The sequence below is a fragment of the Zonotrichia leucophrys genome, chromosome 2, assembly GCF_028769735.1.
Source record: "Zonotrichia leucophrys gambelii isolate GWCS_2022_RI chromosome 2, RI_Zleu_2.0, whole genome shotgun sequence".
NCBI lineage: Eukaryota > Metazoa > Chordata > Aves > Passeriformes > Passerellidae > Zonotrichia > Zonotrichia leucophrys.
In genome coordinates this window covers 111,615,200-111,641,481 of record NC_088171.1, presented here as the reverse complement: position 1 = coordinate 111,641,481, position 26,282 = coordinate 111,615,200, and the positions used below count along the sequence as shown (strand labels likewise).

Genomic DNA, 26,282 nt, shown 5'->3' with positions numbered 1-26,282 from the left:
GCAAGAAAGAGACTAATACTGAGAAGAAAAGAAGTCAGGAGTCTGAAGTTCTTTTAGCTCTGCCACAGACTCACTTTCCAGTCTTCAGTAGGCTGCTTCATATCCCACATCTCAGCTACAGCATAGACAAGAGGGGCAATTATAGCAACATCACAGCAGAAGCTGTGGTACTACACATCTACAGGAGTCTTTGCAAATATAAACTGCACAAAAATATAAATTCTTTCTTAAACCCTTCAAAATAAAATATGGAGAAGCTGGTAATTCTTCCCCGTTTCTCTGCTGTCAGAGAGTAAGGAGTAGCCTCAGTGGCAGAATGTTGAGTCTATGATCTATCATCTCAGCTGAGCAAAATTCACCAGTTTAATGAGATACTGCAAGTTACTGAACCATTTCATTGCTTTGGCTCCTCAGAAGTGTCTAGGCATTGATTACAATCACGTAGCGTAAATAATTCTGGTTTGTAACTCCTCATGTGTTTGAACTCTGTTGCTGGCATTCCCATACCATACCGTGTTAGACATTCAGACAACTGTGCTGATCACATATTTCCTCTTGCTTTAATAGGCCTTTCAGGAATGAACAAGCATTCCCTTGTATACTGCTATGGTTCCCATCACTTGATGGTCACACTTAATTAAGCACTATTTTAGTAGAGAGCTGGTTACACTTCATTCCATGAAGTGATTTCATGATCACCAGTGGTACACTGAGAGCTCTGTTAGCTGAAGCTGTGTGAAAAGGGGCAGCAGAGACAACAGTAACATTTTACAGCACTTCCTCATCAGTGATTTTGCAGGCTCTACCCTTGCAGAGTGCAGCTACATTTCCATTAGCATTTAGATTTTTGGCTCAAGGCTATCTGAGCCTTGAGGTATGATAGACCATATCATATTACCAGTACCTTTAGCAATGCTAGTCCCTGAATCCTTTAAGTCATCATTTTATATAAAGTAGATACAAAGAATTTCTTCATCTGTTTTCCCTCCCTTAGGTTTTTCTGTTCATAGTCAGCAAATAAATGTGATTAAAGGACAAAATCCCATTTAAAAAATGTGAGAAGGAATCAGTTGTGAAACAATGTCAAAGAGTTCTCCAGTGTGATAAACCAGGCTGTTTAAAAACACTCAGCAATTAACTCTAAATTATGTAAGCATCACATGACAGGAAAAACACAGTGTTACAAATGGACATTGCAGGATACCTGTAAAGCCATACATTAAAGCTGCATGCTAGAAAAAGCTTCTCACAACAGTTTATGTTCACTCCTAGGGATATGTAATGCATAGATAATGTATGTGCAGGCAATGTTCCTAATTGAATTGGGAATTTTGCACAACTGTACTTCAATCCTAGATCTAAAGTTCAGTCTGCCTGTGCTTTAAGATACATTTCAGTTTAAGAGGGAAAAAATTGTTAGGAAAACATCATCGACAGTGAGATGAAACTTATAGATATGTAGTAAAAGCCAAAAATAATGCCAAATACTTGAATTTTGTTGTGAAGCCCTTTTTCGCTGAAGTTTGGGTTAAGAAATTGTGAAAATTTATAAACTGTATCTTATATAAAATAGCATCTTTGCTGTATCTAGCTTTTAGTTCAAAATGTATGAAGAAATAGCAGAAATTTACGATATACTAAAGCAGGCAAAAAGAAAAAAGTATCTTGTTCCCAAGAGTCAAATGATATGACTACGTTACTGTGATTCCTCAAATACCTGTTCTGTAGAAAGATCATGAGAATGACATATTAATGAAAAAAACCCTATTTTCATCTGTTTTCACTTTCCTGTATGTATTTCACTTTCCTATATGTAATATTATGTGATGAGTTTGTCACTGGAGTCCAGAATATAAAGGAGTGACTTCTTTCAGTCCTGGGAGGAATTCTCTTTTGTGTATCTTCACAGACACATATACATTACATAAAAACAAAACTAAACCCAAAACAAACCAACCAATCAAAGAAACCCTCATCTAGCAATGAAACTAGATAGATAATGTATGGAAAAATGCAGCATGCCATGCCCCACCCAACGGAGTTATGAGAAGTTATGTAAATTGTGTGAACTTTTGCTTAGAAATTACACTTGTACTAAAAGGGGGGGGAAGGCAACCCTGCTATGATTTTTACAACTGGTCAACCCAAAATATTCTTATAAGTAGTGTATATTCCTGTAGCATCTTTTGCACATATACTCTTCACAGTACCTGTGGTGGATTCACATCACCGTTCCAAATTTAAAGGCAGAGTAAATGATATGCCAGGCATTTAAGTTCAAATGTTGTGTAACAAGTTACTGTTATCCTGGCTATCTCAAGCTCTCATACTCTGCAAATTACACCCCAACTACAATTTGTACTGAGTCATTTAGCCACAGACATGGTAAGCAAAAAAAATTACATTACTCAGGTCTTAGAAAGGTGATACTCTGTGTACTCAATAAATCAAGGAAAAGGAAATCAGCAATAGGCTTTGAACCAAAAATGCAAATTCATGGTAAGGTTACTCAGATTTCAGAATCCCAGAGTCACACAGAATAGCTTCAGTTGGAAGGTAGCCACAAGGTTCATTGAGTCCAACTCCCAGCCCTGCACAGGTCACACCATGTTCCCAAGAGTAGATCTGGTTATCAAGAGAAGAGATTCTCACTGCCTTAAGAGGAAATCACCAGGGCTTTCTAGATAATTCTGCTATCACACAAACCCTAATTCCTTCAGGAAGAATTTGGCATTTTCCAGGCAGGTGAGGCATGGCTCAGTAGTGACAATGACCCTGCTAGTGTACTAATGAGCAAAAGATTATGAACTATAACAGGATCTAAACAAACATCCATGTCCATATCTCTTAGATGGATGATTTGCAGAGCATTTCTTTTCCTGCTTATGACATATTTTAAATGACAATTTAAAGAGCCTGTCTCTTGTGACTTAAAGCATTTCTGGGCTGCCACTATTATGCATTGACTAGACTCTTCAGTTTAAAAGTGCTGTGCTTTCTCCATGGTGCTAGAAACATCATTTTTAGTATTAAAGACAAATTCCTAAAGGGAAAACTAGAGAACATCCAACAAACTTGACTTATAGGAATGTCAGAGCTGCATGATTCAAATACCAGAAATTCCCTTTCAGGAATTTTGGCAAGTTTTTATAACCAATAAATTATTACTAGTTTTCCTTGGTATTCATTATAACATTAATAGTGGTGGATTCCTTCATACATGTTTCGTTTTAGTGTCCAAAAATGTGGGAATCCCTCTGGTATTTAAAAGAACAAAGATAAACATCAAAATCATTGGAGGAAATCTAAAACATTTTCATTTTTAATAGGCAAATACTCAGAGACTGAAGATTTAGTCTTCACTGAAAGGCTTTGCCAGCATAGCTGCTGCTGATAGTTATGATATTTTCCAAGACATAGACACAGCATGACAAAAGCATTCTTGACATCTGTCTTTCACATCTTATTTTACATGTCTTCCACAAACATGTTAATTCTCATGTTGTCTCCCAAGCATTTAAATTAGTGAATTCTGCAGCTGACGAGACACAGCTCTGGGGCTACAATCTCTCATGTCAAGATACTGCACCTTTTAAGCATGTCTTCTCTGGAAGGAATCAAGTGGAAAAGCTGTGATTATGTTTTCCTGAAGAAGAATATGGGCTTCAAAACAAGTGACAAAGCCTAGGAAGGCATGCGTGGCCTTGAATCCAGAGGCTGCTCACTGGCGTCAGGGCTCTGTGGTGCCAGCCTGAGCTTCTCCTCCAGCAGGAAAGGCATCAAGTCCTTCCTGCTGATCACTCCAAACACTTGGTTCCGCAGGTTCTACAGGATTCAATAAGAACATGTATTCAATAAGAACATGTATTCCCTGCTCCACATCCTCAATTATATCTAAAACATCAGGAAATACCATAGTAAAAGAATCACTTTATTTTTTGGTAAACCATAAAGTTCAGTCTAAATAAATTATTATGACTGGAATGCACTCAAATTTCACAGACTGGAAAAGCAAAGTTGAGGTCCACTTTCTAAGTCTAAGGCTTTTCTGGTCTAAGATTTGCTTGAAATTAGTCAGTGATCCCAATTTTTATTAAGTTTTAAATTTTTTTATTGCTGCTATCTCATTACACACCCATTTATGACATTGTATAATATTTTGTAGTACATGCTTATAAAAATCAATTCACGTAGAAACATAGGCTGCAAGGAAGAGAAACAATCCCATGGGTGTGAGAAGTGGGCCTACCAGTACTAAACTCTGGTGACTGAAAACTTTCAGGGCCTTAATGGTTTCTTGATAGGAACAGAGCTAAAGATCATTTTATTGTCAGCCAAGCTGGTCTATATAGAGTATGTAGTTGTTCACTAAGACTTTATTTTCCCCATAGTTCTACAGTATTATTCCAGCTGTGACTTGGTCAGTTCTGTCAAAGAAGATGTGTTGTGCTTATCAATGCTATGCCGCAGACAGAGGAAGTTGGGAACAAAGACATGATAAAACAACATAAATAAATGCACAGCATAGAAGGGCACATCTCCCTCTCTCATTTACAGAACAGACCAGGCATTCAAAGACTTAAGGAAGAAAATAAATTAAGAGTAAAGAAGTTTCCTCTTTCTATACCACTTGTAATTTTGCTGTGGAAATCACCACTGCGGGAAATCATTGCACCCAGGAAATTCACAATGGATATTTATGTGGATATCAGAAAAAGAGCTTTCATGAGTGATAATAACAAGTTGTTGAAAGGGATACTAAACTTTGTTGCTTCAGGGATCACATCAGTATGAAAAGTAATTGAGTTCTATGGCTTTGCCGTAATAAAGAAGTTGTGTGGCCCAAAGGCACGAGCACTGGACTGGGCCTCAGTTTGAGCTGGCTTCTACTTCCATGTAAGACCTCCTCTTGAACTTCGGGAAACCATGTGTCCTCCCTCCACCTCAGTTTTCCCATCTATTAAACAAAAACTCTCAAACTAAACTAGATAATGCGTATTAGGAGCATTGCGGGTTTTGTAAATTTTCTATCCTTCTAGCTATTCTCAAAGCAAGGGATTTAGACCAGATGGAACTCAAATGAAGTCTCATCATCTTTACAGATGAATTAACAGGAGCAGATTTTATATCTTTTTAAAGAAAACCCAACCGAATTAGGCCTCTGACCTGGATTTTTTAGTGTCGCCCATCTCCGTTTCAATGACTGGAAATTCACTGAGGCAGAAACTGCATTTATTTTGTTTATAATATATTTATTTTAGGCCCTACTCTGTATACCAGACTTATTATTGCTTTTGGACCCTGTATTTTAGTACAGTATTTAGGAAATAAATGTGGCGATGTCATACCAGGGATTAAAAAAAAAAGGAAAGGGAAAAGAAATATAGTTTTATTTATAAGTTGATGTATAGGCACTGTACTGTAATGGAGTTTAAATCTCAAAAGCGTTGCTTTATATTTGCTTTATAGAACTATAAGAGCCAAATAATGACATTTAAATGATCTATTCCATTAACATTGTATCATTTTGTCAATCTGGAATGTATTTTAATCAAAAGCCCCCTTGAAATGGTCTCCTTTGTTGTATTTTCTTTTTGGCTCATTTTATCAACATCTGTTATGTTTATACAATATGAATTAAAACTTCGGAATGCTGTTTGTACTCAGCTACTTTTGTTGAGAATGTAACGTCCCAGGATTGGCAGTGTTTATGTAAATCAGTGCGGCTGACACAGCCATCATAAACAAATGAGAAAATATAACAAACATATTGTTCATGGAGGAAATGTTTGTTTTTAGAGTTGGCTTCAGTCTTACCAGATTGATGAAGAGTTGCTGATACCAGGGATCTGTAGCGTAGCGATTCAGCAGCATGGTTGGGCGCGACAGACTGGGCAGCTTCTCCGCTGTTATCTGGAAAAGGCAAGAATGCATTTCTCTTTCCTTCTGTGCAGCACATTAGAGGTTCAAAAGACTCCCAGTTTCACTTCTAACAAAAAGACTTCTAGCAGAGCTACACCAGCAGAACTTGTCCAAACTTTATAAATTCTTTTGCCAGTAAGACTTAAATTAGCAATTGAAATTAGAGCACTCTTGGGTTACAAATTTTTGTTTTCCTTTACTGTAACTGTATCTCTATTAAGACAATGTCAATTGTATTGGCTTAGGAGTGAGGTTTTTCATGCCGTTAAAATTCACACACTAAGTGGTAATTACATGATAGCATAGTGCAGAAATATGCAGCAAAACTAGTATCAGCCTTCAGCTGAGCTTCAGCCATTTTCCATAAGAATATCTATTTGAGTACTGGCACCTCATCATACATAACTGCCCTGATCCTTCTTAACATTGTTTTGCCAGCCACATTCCCATGTGCAGACCAAGTTTCAGTAACGCATGATGACTTCCCAGTTGGGCCTGTATAAATTCCTTAAATTACATTACTAGCCTTGCCTTAGAAACTCACAATTTTTTTCCACTAGGCTTAACATTTGCTATTCCTAAAAAAACCTTTGGTCATCTGTCGAGGGAAAGAATGCTACATGCTTTTCAAGTTTAAAAGTTTTTATAAACACTCATCATTCAGAGAGGTGCTATCCCATAGTGAATTAAATATTATAACAATTCTGCTATCCATAGGGAAGTTGAGAAAGAGAAGAGTGAAATGGCCTATCTGAGCAAAGAAATTCTTTACCAGCAGTCTTGCACTACTTCCAGACTCTGAGTGGCATTATAGTTTATGAGATATGTACTGTAAGTTCTCTGATCATCCTTAAATTTAAGTTGAACCTGATCACTTCTTTATGTCAGCCACATATGTTACATAATCTCTTCATTCATGGAGCACTCATCCTAAATCACCCACATATGCTTATTAAACAAGGAAAGAACTGAAAGAAGAGAGGTTACCTTCTCATAGGAGAGCAGATGAGATGGGGAGAAAGATTCACCATTTGTCTCCAGATGTGCTTTTTCTCCAGCAGTGTGCCTTAACCAGAAGTTAGAGCAGATGACTATATTCATTGTAACGAGCAAATTTTAGCAGCAAGTACACAATGTTTTAGCATTAGAGATATGATGACGTCACAAGTCCTGTGTGTAGGTTTGGATTCTTGATATAAGAAGGACATCAAACTATTAGAGTGGGTTCAAGGGAGGGCAACCAGTTTGGTAAAAGGCCTCAAGGACAAGATGTAAGGCAGTGGCTAAAGCTGCTTCTTTTGTTCTTGGAGAAAAGAAGGCAAAGGGATGGGCCCATTGTAGTCTACGACTTCCCCAAGGACAGCAGCAGAGTGGGAGGTGCTGATCTGCTCTCTGGTGACCAGCAGTAAGACACAAGGAAATGGAATTAAGCTGCATCAGGAGCGTTACTTATGGGTCCTTTCCAACTTGAGATATTCTCTGATTCTAAAGTATTAGTGGGCTGACCACACATTTGGCTTTCCTAAACATCCATTAGTAATAGCAGCATCACACAGATTTAGGTTTGTCATACTAAAAGACATCACCTATCCTACATGTTCTTCTTGACCTCTCCTTGACCTTGTCCTTGGCAGGACCAGCTCATGAACTGTGTAGTTTGCACCCAACAAGACAATACCTGTAATAAACAAATACAATTATCTAGATGCAAGTAGGTAGACTGTTATTGCTTCCCTCATCCTTCTTAAGTAACAGCTACATTAAAACAAGGTCTGCCAAAATATTATGTCCTATTTTAAATGATCAGTGAAACCTTCACTCACAGTACTGCACTCTAGAGTTCATCAAGACATCTAATATTATTGCTGGCTTAGTAATGTTAAAATTGATATTTTTATAAATTAATTTATAATTTCAGGCCTTTCTTCAGAGTTCTACCTTTCTGCATTACACAGATAAGGCCTTGACAAGCAAGATACATAAAATTGTTATTTCTATCTTAGTATTTGTGTGCTACACTCACACACACACATACACACACACACATTCCATTCATACTATCCACTTCTCAACTTTTAACTTACATTTTGATAACAGATACCTTGGGGACTACCACAGATCTTTTTGATTTGTAGCATACTTAACATCCTGCTAGTCTTATTTTGTGATTACAGCTAGGAGCTAGGAGTTAATACAGTAGTACAAAGTTGTGCAACATACTTCTAAATTATGTGCTTGATGAACTCAGAGGAGAGCAGACACCTAATCTTCATTAGGGCATCAGAAAAAATATAAACCACATACCACGTGCCTTTTATGATTGGAACACCAAGTATAAGCTGGGAATTTTTTTAACTGAGTATTTCTGTGTCTAAAAATACTGTTTTATTCAAACCAAAACATGTTATAGGGATTTACTAGTTTTAACATAAATGTCTCCTAGGGAAGATTAGTCTGCTTCAAGGTGTTATTAGGGCTCCACAGCAGAGGGCTTACACTGAGGTCTTTAGCCATTTTAATGATTCCATGATTCTATGATTCTAAGATAACATCCCTTCCTGATCCAAAAGATCCTAGGAACTGGGTATGGAAGAGCTAGGTTCAAGTCCTTTATTATGAAATGCCATTTAAAGGAAGATATTCTATGAGATATCTCTGCATTTAGATATGCAGATATCTCTGCATATCTACCTCTGCATTTTTGTACAGATCTGGAACACACATTTGAAGAAAACTATCACTTCTATGCAAGTTAACATTGGAGAGAAGAACAATTGACCTTTTCTCCTGAAATGATCAGTTGTTTCACCATGTAATCTTGAAATTTTTCCATTTTTTTCAATGTCTTTGGTCTGTCACCTAAGGTTCTCAAAGGGATTTTTATGAATAAGTTTGCCTGTGTGAGTATAACTTGTGGAAGAACATTCGTTCTGAAGGAAATTAGTGGCACAGCCACAGGCACAGCACTACTAGGAATCTATCACCTGCTCCCACCTTTAAAGCACATCCCATTCACAGGATGAAAGAATTGGGTCTTCTTCGGAACTATTGAAAATTTTATTTGTCTCAATTTAAGATCTGATTGGCTTTGGTTTTAATAAAATGTCTTTCAGATTACTAAAATAATCTGCAGCAGAGCTAATGGCTGAGCAAACACTTTGCCCTGGGCTCCCATCTCCCCTCTTGGCAAAATCACTGATCTTCCCTGAGTCTCCTACCACATGCATGCCATCATATGGACATGTAGCATAGACAATTAATGGACTTGGTTTTGAGGACAGCAATGAGAACACACTAATAAGGCATGCTACAACAGGCAGGACCTCTTCCACTCAGACTTTGCTCCTCATTTGGAGGAGGAAATGGAGAAAAACAAAATTCACTGCAGCAGAGAGTATGGAGAAGAAACGAATCCAGTCATTCCCTATGAATTACCTTTTGTGCATTACACACTTTGTTCTGCAAGACTCTCTAAAGGTTCACATTCTACAGTCTTTCACAAAAAAGGTCTGTAATCATTCTAAGAGACATAAATACAGAGATGTAAATTGTGCTCCGAGGTCATCATGCACAGCTCCAAGAAGTCTACTTTAAGAAAGATCACTGGGCCAGGAATACTCCCAAGACTTTAATCCTAACATATATAGACAGCAAGTGTGAAAGTTATGATCCACCCTGATCCTCAGCCAGACTCTTTTGCTCAGGTCCAAAACACTGTTCAGGTCTGTAGTCCAGACTGCACCATCTTCCACTTGAACATGATGCTGGAATTAAGGAAACAGCAACATTCACCATGAGCTGAAAGAGCAGAAACATTTGTTCATCACCAGTGGTTTGTTGGCTGGTTTTGGCAGCTTGCAATTTGCTCAGCACCGCTCTTAACTAAACCCAGCAGGGAGTCACTTAACAAAACTTAGAAAAGTGTGAGAGAAATTTGGATAGTCAAGAAAAAAGCACACACAAACACAATGAAGGAAATCGTTGGAACATTTCTGATAAGAATCCAAGCCTATTAAAAACTGCCATGTTATGGAGAAAAATGAGCATACATTATTTCACTTGGACTTCCAGAAGTCAGGCTTCAGAGGTATAACAACATCATTCTTTGATGTTACATACAACATCCTTCCTATCACATCATCAAGCTTTAGAAAGCAGACCAAACATGTTTCTTGCACTATTTTGTGAGGTTTAACAGGAAGTGCTAAGATTCAGACTTGGACTCTGCAGTTGTTCCTATACTCTTTATTTATTTAAGAAGGAAGAAAACTCTTAAGGAGGGAATCTCATTTCAAAGATACCCTGGCAAGGCATTGCAGTAGTTTCATGTGCTCTATCTGTTATAAAGCATGTATCATGAAGATACACCTAATTAAGATAACACATTATTATTCCAATATCCACATGTCAGTTTTGGCATGGAAGTCAGGAATGAAAAGTATCTGACAGCTGATTGTGTCACTCTTCTTGTCAAGATGGCCAATTATCTGAGGAAACTACAAATTCTGAATATTGGGTGAGTGACATAAAAGCAACTACAGCTCCTAAGTAGCTGCAAATGAACAGAAGGAACATTAAAAGGTGATGCAACTGGCAAAAGCATTTAGGGCAGGACTCTCCTAAACAAAACGGATAAAAAAGCTACAAAAGGGACAAGGGGAGGAGGGAGAATTAAAGAACATGAAGCATCATTTTTTCATTTACTTTAGAAAGCTTTAGGCTTGTTTCTCCTGCCTTAGTCCTCCAAAAGTACCTGGCTTTTTTTGGATGTTTTATAGCTGATTTTATCTGTTGTTTTGGCCAATATTCAATGCAATCATTTGCTTGACTTGAAATAGTGTTGTACTTTTTTAAATTTGTAAAAAAGAGTATTCTGCATATGGTGAGCTGGACAGTAGATAAGGACTAGGTCATCACATATCAGGAACTGTTTTAAATCAACCAAGTCTTCATCTTACACAATAAAATCTCAGGGTTACAGGGTTGTTTCAGGTTAGGAAGACTTAATCATTACTGTTTACTTAATATTTCGTTCTTCAAATGAAGAGGGAGCATTGCATGAATTTTTGACTTCTTACCTAAAAGATGATAAAAAGGTTACTATCAAGTACTAGGCTGAGGTTTTCCAGAGAAAAGATCAAATTCTGTCTATGTTACAGCTTTTCAAAGGATACTGAGCAAATATTTAATCTCTGTACCTCAGTTTTCAAATCTTTCAATACAGAGATTTCATCTACGTCAGGGCTATGTTTTGAAGTTAATACTCATTACTGAAGTTGCCACTTGTCAGGTTTTATAGGCAGCATCATCAGGGTGAATGAGCAGACAGCAAGTTCACAGCCTCAACATGAAAATGTGAAGGCAGCTGTTAATAAATTGTAAATGCAAACTTTCTTTTTCAGACATGCAGAAAGGCTAGATTTTAGAAACGTATGAAGACTTAAAATCAGATTTGTATTCCCCTACAAGCTGGCTTGCTGCTAGGCAGACTTTGAATTTCAGAGGAGCCTACCACACATTTAAATGGCAGGACAAGCATGTGATCAGTCTTTCCATTCACACACCAGTTTTCCCCATGCCTATATTTGATTTCGACATTTAACAACCCTCTGCACTTGCCTAAAAGCCACCCACATGCTGCAGTGTGGCTGCATACGTTTTTAATTTGGCTTTTTGGGTTAGCACACAGCCTCTGCAACACTCCAGTTTTCCCTGCAAAGGGCTCCATCACAAAGCCCTACAGCACCTGCACAATTATTTGTAAGGCCAAGCAGGCCTACTTATTTTAAAAGTATCATATAATGTTGTTCTTTGGAAGAAATTTTTCGCACTTTGGATATGAAATAAAACCACTGCCACAGACTCTATAAACCTTCCTCCATCTGTGTTATTCATGAGCTACAGTGCCCCAGAACCCTGACAATGCATGGGAGGATTGTAACGTCCAGGGCTTTTGTTGAGAGTACTGAATTCCATTTATTTAAATAGGCAAGATTACTGTATGGTGTATCATTGAAATTAACTAGAGCAGCTCTTCAAAAGCAGGAGGCTGGACAGTAAAAACAATCAATGTGCTGACAGACTCTACTCTCTAACATGAAAACCAAGTAATCACACAGGCACTTTGGTATTGCCGTCAGATATTGCTGTCAGCTCCCTAGCCTGAACACCTAAAAATAGTTTTCAAGTCCTTAATGTGCTTCCCCTCCCCTTTTTTCTTCTTTGCTGCCTGAGTTCAGATGAAGCCTTCTAACCACTGCCAAGGGTATTTCTAGCTTTGATCAAACCTGGTAGAATCACTGTTGCCCAGACCATACAGCAAAGGCACAGTGAAAAGGAAGGGGGGAGGTTGACCATGATTCTCTGGTAAGAAACAAAACCTCATTTTTATCTCCATTTATTGCATGAACTTAGCAGACTTCTGCGTTTGATTGAGTAACTTTGCATTCTTGGGTTCTAAACTTAGCAATCTCTCCACAACTGTGCCAGAGGGAAAAGGGTCTCCAATGATCTTTCAAACCCATATCAGTTATTTTGAAAGTGCCAGCAGCAAGGCTGTCACAATATTAAGGTAGATATCTAGCTCAGTAGTTAATTTATGAATTAAATGTTTCAAGTCTCCATTCATCTTTAACTTTCTCTAAGCTGTTGCTCTGCATCACTACTGGAGGCAAGTACCTCTTCTCTTGCTAACGAAAATAAAAGTATTACCTTATTAAAACAGTGTGTGAGGACTCTCTGAACCATGTGCATGCACAAGCCTTGAGAGCAGTGTTTCATTAGTCCCAGCTGGGAGTGCAGATTAAAGAAAAATGCCAGAAACCATACCTAGAGTCTGACATATCTATGAAATGTTGCAACGCCTGATATGTTCTGTGGGAAAGGAGATCTATATGCTATACTCAGTTTCACTGAAGTGCTTGGCAGAAAGCATTCCTGACTCACAACAGTGTCTGTTCACTGGACTGGCCAGAGGGGAGTCATACCTAATAAACTGCCATAAAATACACATGCACACACCAGTTTGGATCATTGATTTCACTGCTAAAGGATGTTACTGTGTATTACAGCTTTAAGTTTTCAACTTTGTCATATTTTCTAAACTCTGATCTCTTCAATTTACTTTCAGTTATGTGACATTCCCCTTTAGCAGAGCGAAAGCATGCATTAGCTAAACAATGTGGTTTGGATTTAGCGTTCCCATGCATCATTGTGAAAATGTTTGTCTCAGCAATAGTGTCATTATTGTTACTGGGAACAGCTGCTCTACAATGTCTTCTGACTGAGGAGAGCAGAGTATCTCCCTTCCCATAACCACCTCACAAGCAGGGAATCTAAAGCAGGACCATTGAGTAGAAGTAGTTCACGAGCACACACTGCTCTGTACCTGGCTTCCTCCTACCACAAAAGAAGCAGAAAGTACAGGAGCACAGCAAAGAACAGCAGCAAAATAAATATTGCCAATATTTAGAAATATAAATAAATATAGAAATGAAGTTTGGCTCCCTCCTCTGGCAGTTCTTCTGGATCTGGACTGGGGATTAACCTGAGTGAGGGAGAAATCCTCCTCACTCAGGTGCAGCTTTCTGGCAGCTCAGCTCCATTAGACATGGCATCCTTTGAGCGAGAACTGGAGCAGGGAGTTTGCTGCTGATCAAGCGGATGTTTAATATCTCCCTTGAGTTTCTGAAGTGGAAAGATGTAGCTTTCAGCATTCTTGCCAGCACTCCCAGCCCCACTGAAGTCAGTTTCCACATCCAGATCTACAAGAGTGCTGGAGTCCCGCTGGGTTTGCTGGGAGCATCCCAGCGGCAATGTGGTGCTCTGCAGGCCTGTGCAGCTCGGCTCAGGCCAGCTGGACATTTTTAGGGAAAGCTTACAAAACATATTTGTGTGATTACACAGAGCAGCAGGCTTTAACTCACCTTTCAGAACAAGACCTTCAGAGGTAATTAAGTTTTATTTTCAGATGGATCAAGTCTGGTTTCCAGGGTATTAAAACTTTTGAAATGTCTTTGGATGGGAAGCCATGTTTTCAGTCAGTAAATGTTTCTGCAAGTCCAGCCTCTGGTAACATTTTAGCTACATGAAGACCACAGCTTTTGGATGTATTTTATCTTTTGAAAGGATCTTAGATGCCCAGCTTTGTCCTGAAAATTTAGTACTGTAAACACTTCTTTTGTATGAAACAAACTTCGGTAAGGTAATCACATAGTCAATACACTCTTGTGTAGCATATCCATAACATACAATCATAAAACCATAGAATGGTTTGGATTGTAAGGGATCTTAGAGGTAACCTAGTTCCACCCCTGCATAGGGATGGACATCTCCCATAGACCAAGGTGGTCAAAGACCCATCCAGCCTGACCTTAAATTCTTCCAGGGGTGGGGCATCCAACTGTGATAAAACAGTTTGAACAAGCGTGGTAAAGTACAAGCATTTTTGACAACTTAATCTTCTATATTTCATTTAAATTTCTTTTTGGGTTCAAAGTACCTATTTCAATCAACCACAAATGCTGAATTTCCAGTAAACTTGATGGGTGAGAAGAGATGGGGTTTCCTAGAGGAAAAAATACACACAAAAATGCAGACACAATGCCAAAAAATGTCACATCCCCCTACAGAAGTAGCATAAAACCAAGTTTTACCCACTTCTGCTTAGACAGTTATATTCTGTACAGTCTGCTTACCATCAGAGATATCGTGGTTTCTGCATAATTACTTTATCCCAGTCAAATTAAATCAAGCAAAAAAAAATTTTTCCTTCATCTAAAAGATAGACAAACAGAATGCAGAGTAATGGCTAACAGCTGTGTAGGTAAGAATACAGAGGCAAGCACAGGGAATCCAGCCCTCAGCCTGACAGGAGGAGAGGTACGTATGGTACAGATCTGAGAGCCTCAGGCGTGAACAGAATGGCTTATTTGTTATGGTAAAATTCCCAAACAGGCTACTCAGTGGTATTTGTCAACCTCGTATTTTCTCCAGGAAAATTGTCTCGCAGCTGTGTTCAAGGCAGAAATTAAGATTGCTGGGCAGCATTCCAGCCCTTACTCTCTTCACCATTTTTCCTCAAAGGACACAGAGGGGACAGCTCCTGGTCTAACAAGACTCCAGCATGCACCTGCTTTACTTCAACGGACACCAGGAGGATTTAACCACAGTACGGAAAAGCTGCTCCCTAATTTTCCTTGGCAAAAGTGAAGACACAGACAAAAAAGGCCACCAACATCAGAACAGTCCCTGGGAGGAACATGGTATTCATCAGTCAAAAATACACAGGAAACCTGCATAAAACAAGGAATAAACAGCATCCCAGGAAGAAAGCACCTAGGTAGAGAGCACATTGTCATCTATTACTCATGCCTGTAGAGGGAAGCAATCAGAGGATGCAAAGCACGGCAGCAAAGGTGTTGCTGCTGACCATGGAGTATCATCACCCTACAGGTTATATCCCAGACATGTTCACAGACAGGGAAAAGAAATTCATTACCTACAGCTTTTCTCCTCAAATCCTGCATGTCTTCTGGTTTTACAGTGCTTTACATTATGAAGTAACCTCTGGCAAAGAAGATGGAGCAGCAAAACACAAGTGATGATATGTCTAATCTCTTCATCATGTCAAAGAACCACTTCATTGCCCCACAATGGCCCTGCACCAGTACATTGTAACATATGTGGAAATTAAAAAATAGCTCTTTTTTCAGATTTGGTCTCACAGAAATTAGGCAGAAGCATAACTCTATCTTTTCCCACTGGAGCAGGATCTGGAGCCACAATCTAGAGCAGCCAAGACAAAAGAGAGCCAAGGGACCTCCCAACAACTCCTCAATATGCATTTACAGCCTCATGCTGTTTCTCTGGCAGAAACAGCCTGGGAAGGAAGGCAGTGGTCCTATCCTCAGGTCACTCTGAAGAATGAATTCCACCTAGCCAGGAGGGCATGTCATTGAGGGCATGACATTTATAGCTCTCAGCAGACTCAGGGCTAACACATTCATAAACAGCTCAGCTCAGCTGCAGTCACTGGGGGGCAACAGGGGAGGCATTTCAGCTGCAGTGAGAAAGAATAGCCTGTTTTGTTCTGATGTGCAAGTATCATCACTACTGTGGGAGAAATGAAGGGGGCCAGCCAGTTCCTCAATCCTCTGCGCTGCACACAATAAATCGATCAACCATCAATGCATCAAGTTCACCACCAAGTTCTGTGCATGCCTGGGAAACCCTTGCAGGGTTCAGTTTGAAGAAGATGTAGCCACAAGTTCCTCAGACTGAACTCTGCAAGGGTTTCCCAGGCATGCACAGAGCTCTTACCGTGGCAAAGTGTCAAATGTATTACTCTAAGGAGATCTTTGTTTTGGAAACTTGCTTCTCAGCTACAGCTTGCTTCCTCTTTAACAATTTTAAGGCCAAGAAGTTTTCTTTAGTAGTTGCTTTTGTTTTTATTTTCCACTGCTTGCTCAGCTGGGGAAGATAACAGTTTCAGATTTAGGTCACCCATGGAAAAACGTGTTTGGTGATCTCATGTTGATCCCCAGTGGGTAACCATCCAGATCACAAAGAATAGGAGAAAAATCTAGCCCAGCTAGGCAGATATGGAGGATCTGGGGGAGAGGGGAAGGCACATGTTTTTCTTGAAGAAAATTGGAATATCTACATGTTTGCTACAGGCCAACACTAAGGTGCATTTGTATGCAAATTCCAGCCAACATTGCTTGGCCACCATCCTTGCTTTTGTAGGAACTGGCATTGACCTTTTTTCTTCAAAGGGTCAGAATCATTCATATGTGTTATGAAACATAACAACACTTCATCCCTATACAGCAACTCTCATTGCTACAGTTTCCAAGTGTGGCCAGGTACTGAATAACTTTTACGTTTGGACCACATTTACAGTGTTTTGTCCATGCTTATTTAATGAGAAAAAAATGGTACAAAAGCATATAAATGAGAAACATTATTAAAAAATTATGAGCTGCCACTGCCTTGATGCAAGCTTGGCAGATTGTTTGTTTCTTTCCCTTCATTAGCTTGTTACTCCATTCTTTTTAACGTAATAACAACATTTTTGTCCCAGAGAGGAAAAAACCCAACAACCATATTTGAGAATCAATAATTACATCCAAGGCAACTCTCAACAAAAACATCATGGCAATTATTTTTTACATCTTCCCCAAACCACTTTTTTAAGATATGTCAGGCAAGTCACACATCCTCCACTTTAACATAATTGATGTACAGGATGGGTAAATAACTTATCACTTTTCTTCTGTGGTCACATCTGGTCCATATGGGATGTCCTTGGGTCCCATGGGGTAAGAGGTTGAACAGCACCCTTCTCCTTTAAGGAGTTCACAGCATTTGTCATCTTGGTCTTGAGTGCTACGTGCTGTAAGAGCTGTAATTTTATGAGTAAGATGGAAAACCTAAACCCTAACTGCTTCTGGTCATGAACACACAAATTCCATGACACATCACATTACTGGAGATTTGTTTAAGAGGATGTCTGCAGAACATTCCTTTCCCAGTGTTGGTGAGAACAGCAGAACAGCAAAGTCACCTGTGGTCTCTGCTGGGAACAAGGCATTCAGAATTCATCATGAAAGTCCTCGAGGCACTGGGCAAACACTGGGGCAAGAAGGGGTGTTGTCACAGCACCCCAGAATACAATTCTTGCTCCCAAACAACCTCTCTGTATGTGTTTCCCTGGAGTGAGGTACCAACTAGCCAAAAAAGCTGTTTGATTCTTATTTGTCAACCATTTTTAATATTATCTTGGTTTTATTCAAAACAGTCTAACAGCAGTTCATTTATGCTGAAAGTGACAGGGAAACAAACTTCTTCCTTTATCCCTTTGAAAAAGTTCCAACAGAATGTATCAGCAAAGAGCTCTGAGGACAGAAAACCACAAGCCCACCAGAATTTTCAGGGAGCATCAGTTTTTCTCTACAGGCACCTCTCTTTGGAGTGTCCTAGTATCAGCCTTCCTTTACACCTTTTTGCTTCCTGCTACACCAATTTGCTCTGCATTATAAAGCACAACAGTATTTACATGAACTCTGCATATGCCTCAGCAGCCTGGGCCTGTAAAATGAATTTTGAAGGAACTTCAGCTGTAGCTGTTGCTAGTGTGCTTTCTAGTTTTATTGCTGTGAACAGCTGAGAATTAAAAAGCACACTAGTTTATGTTCTATAATATCTTCAGACTGGTACACACGTCAGACTACCACTCAGAAATTTAGATTTTGGGGCCTTAGCACATGTTGTATTAATTATGTTTATGATAATATCACTGTGAGAAAGCAAGCATATGTATCATACACAAGTATACAATGCTGCACTTATTGATGACATTACTCCTCCAGGCCACTGAAACTCAAAGAATTCCCAGTGTACAATTCTCATTGCAAGAAGATATTTGTCTTCCTAAAAGGAAGACAAACTGTTTCACTTGTCACTGAAGCAAGTTCAAAATTTTTATTAAGTATTCACTCAGCTGCTGGTAGTTCATCCTTGAAAATTTGCTATAAAGTCCTAATTAAATCTCCACCAACAATGCACAGATAGTTTTTTCCAGAATCCACGTTGACAGAAAAAAATACTTTTATCCTTGTTTGCTCACAGGTAGCTCCAAGTGCCATGCATTTAAGGAGATAAAACCAAAGTGGATAAAAAAGGAACTCTGTACAAGAAAAGATATAGAATACTACAGCCATTCAGGACAAAAGAAACCATAAAAATTATGAAAACTTATAATATTACAAAACAAAACTGGCTATCTGTTTTTATTACATGTGTCCAGTTTTATTGGTGTTGGAAACAGAATTCATAGGGCTTTGCTGTGTGAACTCCAATGCAGTAGGAGGAGCATATGCATCTTCTCCTTTTCTCTAGGATACTCAAAGTGGAAATTATGTCACTGCCTCTCCCACTCATGACCCACCACTCAAAGGACAGTCTTAATATCCCTTCCTAAGAGGATGAATTCACTCTTGCTATCATATGAAATACAGTACCACAAATACTTCATTTATCAGGAGATTTTATATGCCTTTTGAGAGTGCCCCATATGGCAAGGATTCCTTTAGTCTGATTCTTGTTTACCCTAGCATGTTACTTCCAGTGACTTTGTTGCTTATCTTGTCTGTAATATGATTTATGTTAGCTCATTTCCTGTAAAAGCATACACTAATAAAATGAAAAAAAAAATGTGAAGAAAGAGCGGGCCAGCTTTGAATTGGCATGGGAAATGTCATGAGTAACTGGATTCAAATCCTTTTAAATTACTGTTTCAGTGAACCTTTAAGGCTCCAAAGGGCATTTTTGCCTTTTTGTGCTGTTCCCATAAGATCATTTCATTGTTGCTCTTTCCATAAATTCCTGATGCAATAGATGACCTTGAGCTAGAAAGGACCTGGGTCCTTTCTTTAAAGAACACCTGCTTTTCATGCTAAAGAAGTAAGAACGAGTTTCATATACATCCCAAATAACCTTCACAAACAGATGCTTAAATTAAAAAAAATCATCTGATAAGCAGCCAGAAACATCGCATGACATCAATTTGATACCATTTTTACCTTTAATAGTTCCCTGGAACACCTCTGCACGTTCTGGCTTGGGCCTCCAACCTCTGGGAATCAGCCATGGCTTGTATTTGCAAGGAGCCAAGCCAAGGAGGCAATGTTTTCCTTCAGGTGGGGGGCTCTGACGCCAGGCTCCATGACGTCCCTGGCAGAGAACAGCTCCAGGTTCAACCTGAAAGACACAAAGCAGACAGCCAAAGGATTACTTAGTAAACAGGAAATGGCATGCTGCACCACGTTAGCGTTTGACGAGTTTATAATGTGTTAGTAAATTACTTCAAGATGGAAATCAATCTGCTTTATTTGCAAATGTACAAAAAAAATGTAATTACCCAATAAAAGTGCTTATCAAGCATTGCCTTGCTTTGTGTGAGATACGTGATAAACTCTACCATGTGCATGACTTGGTCATCCTAGGCAGGATGTTGTAAGACCCACTTATCAATTTGCATGACTTTTCATGGTAAAAAAAGATTTTTAATCTGAGCTGAAATCCTCTGGAATTCTGGATGATATCAAATAGATTAAAGTTAAGCGCTTTGGAGAAATTCATGCTTATGCTTATCATTGCAATACGGTTGGTTTTTTGCAGCAGTAGCAGGAGCTAGAAAAAGTGCCCTTTCAAAGATAGTTCACAAATCATGTAAAGACATCATGTACAGACTCTTCCAGTATTTTCTAATAATTTTCAGGTTCTAGGCAAAGTTTCAGGAAATACGAACATACAAAATTGAAAAACATGTGTACCCCCTATTTCTGACAGTTGGGTGAAAATAAAGATACTTTCTGCAAAATTTAAGAGTCATTTCTATGGAATTATAGTAGGCCAGAATCTTAAAAGTGAAATCAAGTAACTGCTCTAGTTATAAGCTTGTTTCATCATTTCTATTTTCAAAAAAAATACCATTAATTATTCTGACTATCATCTGGACGCACCATAAGCCAGAACCTCCTGGTCAGAAACAGGCTGACACAAACCACAGACAGAGACAACTGGAGCATACATTTGCCCACATCCTGTTTTACCATGGTACCTTTCATCCCTGTGGTAAAAGTAACTCTTTCCATATGCTATTAATTATTGTCCTCCCTCCTGACAGACACGAGGCTGATTTTCAAGCCAGTTATTCTGATGGTTTGTTATATGACCACCTGTCTAAGAGTAAATGAGCTGAGAAGACAATGCACTTCATACGTGGCACCTACAAAGCTGAGGTAAGTTTCTTCTTCTAAACTGGGATGGATTTAAATGAATCCCCCAAAAATAGTCCTATAGTCTTATGTGCATCAAAACACGTCATACCCATCCCCAGTTATATGAAACAGACTGCAGGCAATATAAATTTGGAACATCATCTTATTATAGAGCCACATTTCAAGGGACCAAGAACAAAATTTATGGAAAAAATGAACCTCTTTGAACTGCATTTTGTTTCTGAGTTAAAATGAGAAGCAATTTACCTTGTAAATCAAAGTGACTGGGTGGAGAATAAACAAAATTTTTAAATCCTCAAGAGATGTGGTTTTTCATTCTTAACCGCATTGAGTTCTACCAATTAATGAAGTACAAGTGGTGAAACTCAAAGGGAACCATAGATGCTCACAAGCTGCTGTCAGAATTGTGCCACTATGGCTGCTTGTTGTGTAAATCACTCCACCAAAGGAATTTCATTGTTCCTAAATGAGTAGATTCCTGCTCATCCTTCACCTCTTTTCCATTTCCATAGGCCAGATAAAAATCTATATTTGCCTGCTTTTAAGCTTTGTCTAGGAATGTGATAGACCTAGCACAGTGAACACAATGTGAAAACATGATTAATGATAATAGCTACTTCCTGAATCATGTGAACTATGTACAAACCCTAAATGGTTTTTTAAATAAGAGCAGTGTGAATACTGTTTCATTCCAGCAATTTCTAGAGTGTATTTCTTAGCAGAAATAAGAGTGTAGATTTTCAGTCTTCTCAACTTCACAATTTTTCTCTGTTGCACGGAAAGCAAATATTCCACGTTATTGTAGAAACCTATGAAATATCCTTCTGTTTTGTCAAATCAACCACTTCTAAAAATGTGAGGGATATCTCATTATATGCTTCTGTGATCTTGGTTTTGTCTGGTATTATGAAGTGTGTGTATTGCCTACATCCACCATACCCCTTGCATTATCATCAGTGAGCTTTTGCAGAGGTAAGAGCACACAAAGGACTGTGCTGATTCACTACTCATCATCAGTGACTTTTCTTTCAGGAAGTCTTCTGTCTGTCAGTGTAAGGAATAACTTTGCTTTGAGGATGTAGGAAACAAGCAGGCAAAAGAGTTGTTTTATGAAAGACTGTTACAAGGTCAAGGCATCTTCTAAAAGAATTGGCTAAAGAAAGCCTTTACCAATATACTGCTTCTCAGGTAAGCACCAAGCCAAACTGTAGTGGCACTTTTAGGATCATAAGAATCAGGGATTGTTCAAGTCAGAAGGGATCTCAGCAGTTCTCTGGACCAGCCTCCTGCTGAAGGTGGGCTCCACCATGAGCTCAAACAATGTGCATTTCTCCTGTCAGGTCTTAAGGACTTCTAAAGCATGAAGCCTGTGCAACCACCTCGAGCAGCCTGTGCCACTGCCCCACTGTCCTATTGGTGGGAAGGTATTTCCTCATATCCAGTATGAACATCTCTTTTCAACTTGTGCCATTTTTCCTTGTCCAACATGCCCTGTTGTGGAGACCATGGCTCCACGTTCCCAATGGTAGGCCATAACTATGGGTGTGAGGAGGGGACACACTGTTAGGGGCCTCCAACTCCATAACTATGGGTGTGAGGAGGAGGAGGGCACACACTGTTAGGGTCCTCCAACCCCATAACTATGGGTGTGAGGAGGAGGAGGGCACACACTGTCAGGGGCCTCCGAAGCCACTTCGTATCCAGGATGAACAGGCCCCAGTTGTGCAGCCTCACAGCATGAGCAGTCCAGCCCTGGCCATTCCAGTTTCTCAGCATCTGCCGTTCTGTTGAAAGCACACTCCACTGTCTCCTCCAAGTCATTTATGGAACTGTTAAACATTTCTAGTGATCGACCCTGCAGTACTCCCCTTGTTAGGCCTCCAGGCAGTGCATGTCCCACTAATCAGCACCCTCTAAGGCAAACCACCCCACCAGATATTTTACCATCTGGCTGTTCAGCCTCTAGACTGAAGACATTGGATACAAGAATGTGGTACAAAACAGTGTCAGAAACTTTGTTAACCTTCACAACCACAAGCTGGCCCAAAAGCCTCCCAAATGACACTTTGCTCAGCTGGTGAGTGCCACTGCTGCTGCATGCTTGTGTTGATGCAACAAAGGCCTTGGTTTTGAAATGCAGTTTCAAGCAAGGACATTTCATTTACCATGCTGGAAATGCCTTTTTATGGAATAATGCAGGGTACATACATTTGGATTTTATCAAGTAGGCCTGTCTTACTTTAATAAATTTACCTCAAAGAGAGACACAGAGCTGTAGCCTCACTACAAAAATAGATCGAGTGTAAATTTTTCTTTTATAGGACATGTGAGAACATTTTCTCCCAAAACATAACTCACTATACTAGCATAATGTGTTAAAGTACTAAGGCTATTTCACCAAAGTTATGATATCCAAGTTTCAGGTTGCTTTCAAGACCACATCCATGGGACTGGATATAACATGGAATGAAGACAATCTGCCTTATGATGTAACTGAAAAAGTCATTTGGTAAGAAGCCAGTATTCCTGAATGGCAAACTGTCTTGAAATGATTCTTGAAAATGTAGTTCAGACCCTGTTGCTGTTAAATCCAATGGAAGTTTTCCCACTAAAATAAATTGTTAAGGATCTAACCATAACAGATCTAATCATAACACAGAGGTTTCCTTAGACAACCTGCAGTACAAGGGAGCTTTTCTTCAAATAGATTTATTCCATATTTTATGTAAGTTTCAGATTATTAAAAGGATTTAAAGGTGGGTGGGAGAGAAGCATAATCCTAATTCAAACACATGACAGGGATTAAGGTGCATGAGAACACAGGCAACACTGCTTGCTTGGATTTATTCACAGACTTTCCTTCATCTGTTTTAGGCTGATTCTCCCCTTTTTTTCTTTCTGCACTGAGAATGTTTACCCATTGACTCACCACAGGCCATCCTGCTCAGGACAGCTCTAGGTTTTATTTGGGCTTCTTGTAAACCACTGTTTTACTGCCCTGACTGACCACTGCATCTTGTATAAATAGTTCTCAGGAGAATGTTTTGGGGGTTGCTTAATACTTGTGGTGGTTTTTTGTCTGAGTATGGTTAGAAGTTTGAGCAATTAAGAGGACAGGCTCATTAGCTAAGGGGAACTTCTCAGGTTGGACGATGTTAAAATTACTTACCTGTGTTATGAACATAGACAAGTACTATTCTGTTCTAGTCTGCACTATTCATGCATTTTCTGAGATTAGAAAGTTCTTTTTTTTTAATACATTTCATTTTGCTGGAAAAACAGAATATTCATTCTAATATTGAACAAGCCACACTGCTATGATGACCTGTAGCTGCTACTACATTATAAATACAGTTTATTTATTTATATTAGCTTACTATCTATCACCTTTAAAGTTACCCCATTATGAACAAACTTACAACATCACAGGAAATTGCTTACATTTAAATACAAATTCTTTTTTTCCTTGCCTTAAAAGTCATAAAAAAGATTTCTACATACTTGTCACAGGCACACCAATTTTCTTTTCAACAAGACATTTAGTGAAAACAAACTATGAAAAAGCTTATCCAAAAATTACATGCCAATATGGATCTCACTATGTAACAGAATAGTACATATGTAGTGCAAAGATGTTAATCATGTGCAGATGACTAAATTCAGTAGTTTTTCAACTAAGGTGTGTGAAAAATAAAGGGTTTTTTAGCATGTGCATAGAATACCATTGAGATCAATAAAGGGAAACAGAAAAGCCTATAAAACCTCCTTACACTGGAAAAGAACACCACTTTAATTATTTAAAATTGATGTGCTCGACTCAGTGTTAGCCCATGAAATAGACACATTTAAGCTGATTTAAAGTTAAATTAAACCTATAAAATCTCAGCGTGCTTTGATGTAAGTGCATGCATGCTATGATGTGCTTTTGTTTAATTAGCTCTATTGAAAATCACTCTTCAGTGGAACTTTGCACGGCAGACCAGGCCTACAACTCCTTTCTGTCTCTAGTTTAGTTGAGTATTAAACTAAGTGAGAAATCCTTATGGTAGTTCAGGAGACAGAAGTTTTTCAGGGTTCAGACTCCCTTCAGAATATCTACAAATATTTACACTGACTGTAAGACAACAAGCTTCCCAGCATCCCCTGATCCTGGCTCCCTCAATATCCTTAAATAAGGGGACAGTTAGCTATTCAGTCTAAAGGCCTTTTGGTAGAACAGCACTTACTGTGAAATGTGTTGTTTGGGTTAGCTGAATGTCTCCCTGTCACTTATTTCCCAGAGAGGATTTAAGAGTTATATGTGTTTAACTACTGTACACTAAAGAAAAATGGATTTCCACAAGGTCTCATAATCTGCTGGTAAATTGTCTCTCTCTAATGCTTGAAAAATTGCATAACAAAAAAGAAACAAAGGTCAGAGACTAAGAAGTCTCTGTGTTTTGGAAAAAAGATGGATTGGGACAAGGAGGATGAGATGTGGGAAAGATTGGGAAAATGTTGAGTGTTTGGAGATTTTCTTCCAAGAGTTTGCTTTTCTACTTCTTTACCTTTTTTTCCTTCATTCTTATGAAGTTTTTCCCAGCAGCACCATCAATATAAAATACTGCTAAGTGAGAAGAACAGCAGCTCCTACCCGCTTTGTAGATGCAGTTGTTTATGCAAGGGCATTTAGCTACAAATAAATGAATTAAGATGTGCATGTGACCTTGGGAAAAACAGGTAAAGGATCATGGAAGTGGATCCACATGCTTGAACTATCAAAACAGCAACTTAACCACTACAGCCTCAATTCCCCACCTGCAAAGCCATAGGTGAAATATAAAAGTCATAGTTCTTGACTAAGTTTTCACCCTACGTGTCCAAAAACAAATTACAAATTGTAATTAGCAGCCTTCATTAACCATGTCAGTATTTAGGGGAGTACAGGCATCTAAATATTCAGAGCTATTGACAGTGCCTGCTCACTGCTTCCACCCAAACCTGAATGCATCTAAACTCAGTTGGTGTTTCTGTCCAGAACTGGGCATTTCTCCATGTGATTAGTACCAGGTGTGGAAATGTCTCATTTCCAACAAGCAGCTGTCTGGCACACATCTGGTCTCACCAGCTCTGCAGGTCCAACAGAAGGTGCTGCACCATGGCCACTGAAGAGCAGCATCTAGCAGACATGGCCTGTAAAAGCCCACTTTTGGTAGAAACATCAGAGAATCCAAAATGGGTTCTCACCTCAGCTGTGGGGATTGATTATGAGCCCTCACCTGGGATCTCCAAGACACAGGGGATGAAGCAGCACCCAGGTTCTTGGGGGCCAGGAGCAAACACCCTCCTGCCAAGGCTGCTCAGCTGAATGGTCAGGAGACAAGGAGCCCTGCAAGTAAAGCAGAGCCATGTTCTCAAGAGAGAACATCTATGAATATGTGTAAATGTCCACAGACAGAAGGGTCCAGTGTCAGATTAGCTATCTCGATATCCAATGGGCTAACCCTAATCATTGCTGATTATTACTTTATTAAAAATGGCAATGATTCAGCTATCTTTGTATTTTCCAAGTTATTA

The 26,282-nt window shown here is 39.1% G+C and overlaps 1 pseudogene; it reads right to left on the bottom strand.

Moving 5' to 3' along the window:
- Positions 1–3,684: 3,684 nt before the first annotated feature.
- Positions 3,685–26,282, bottom strand: part of LOC135442934 (chloride channel protein D-like) — a 76,724-nt pseudogene continuing 54,126 nt past the window's right edge.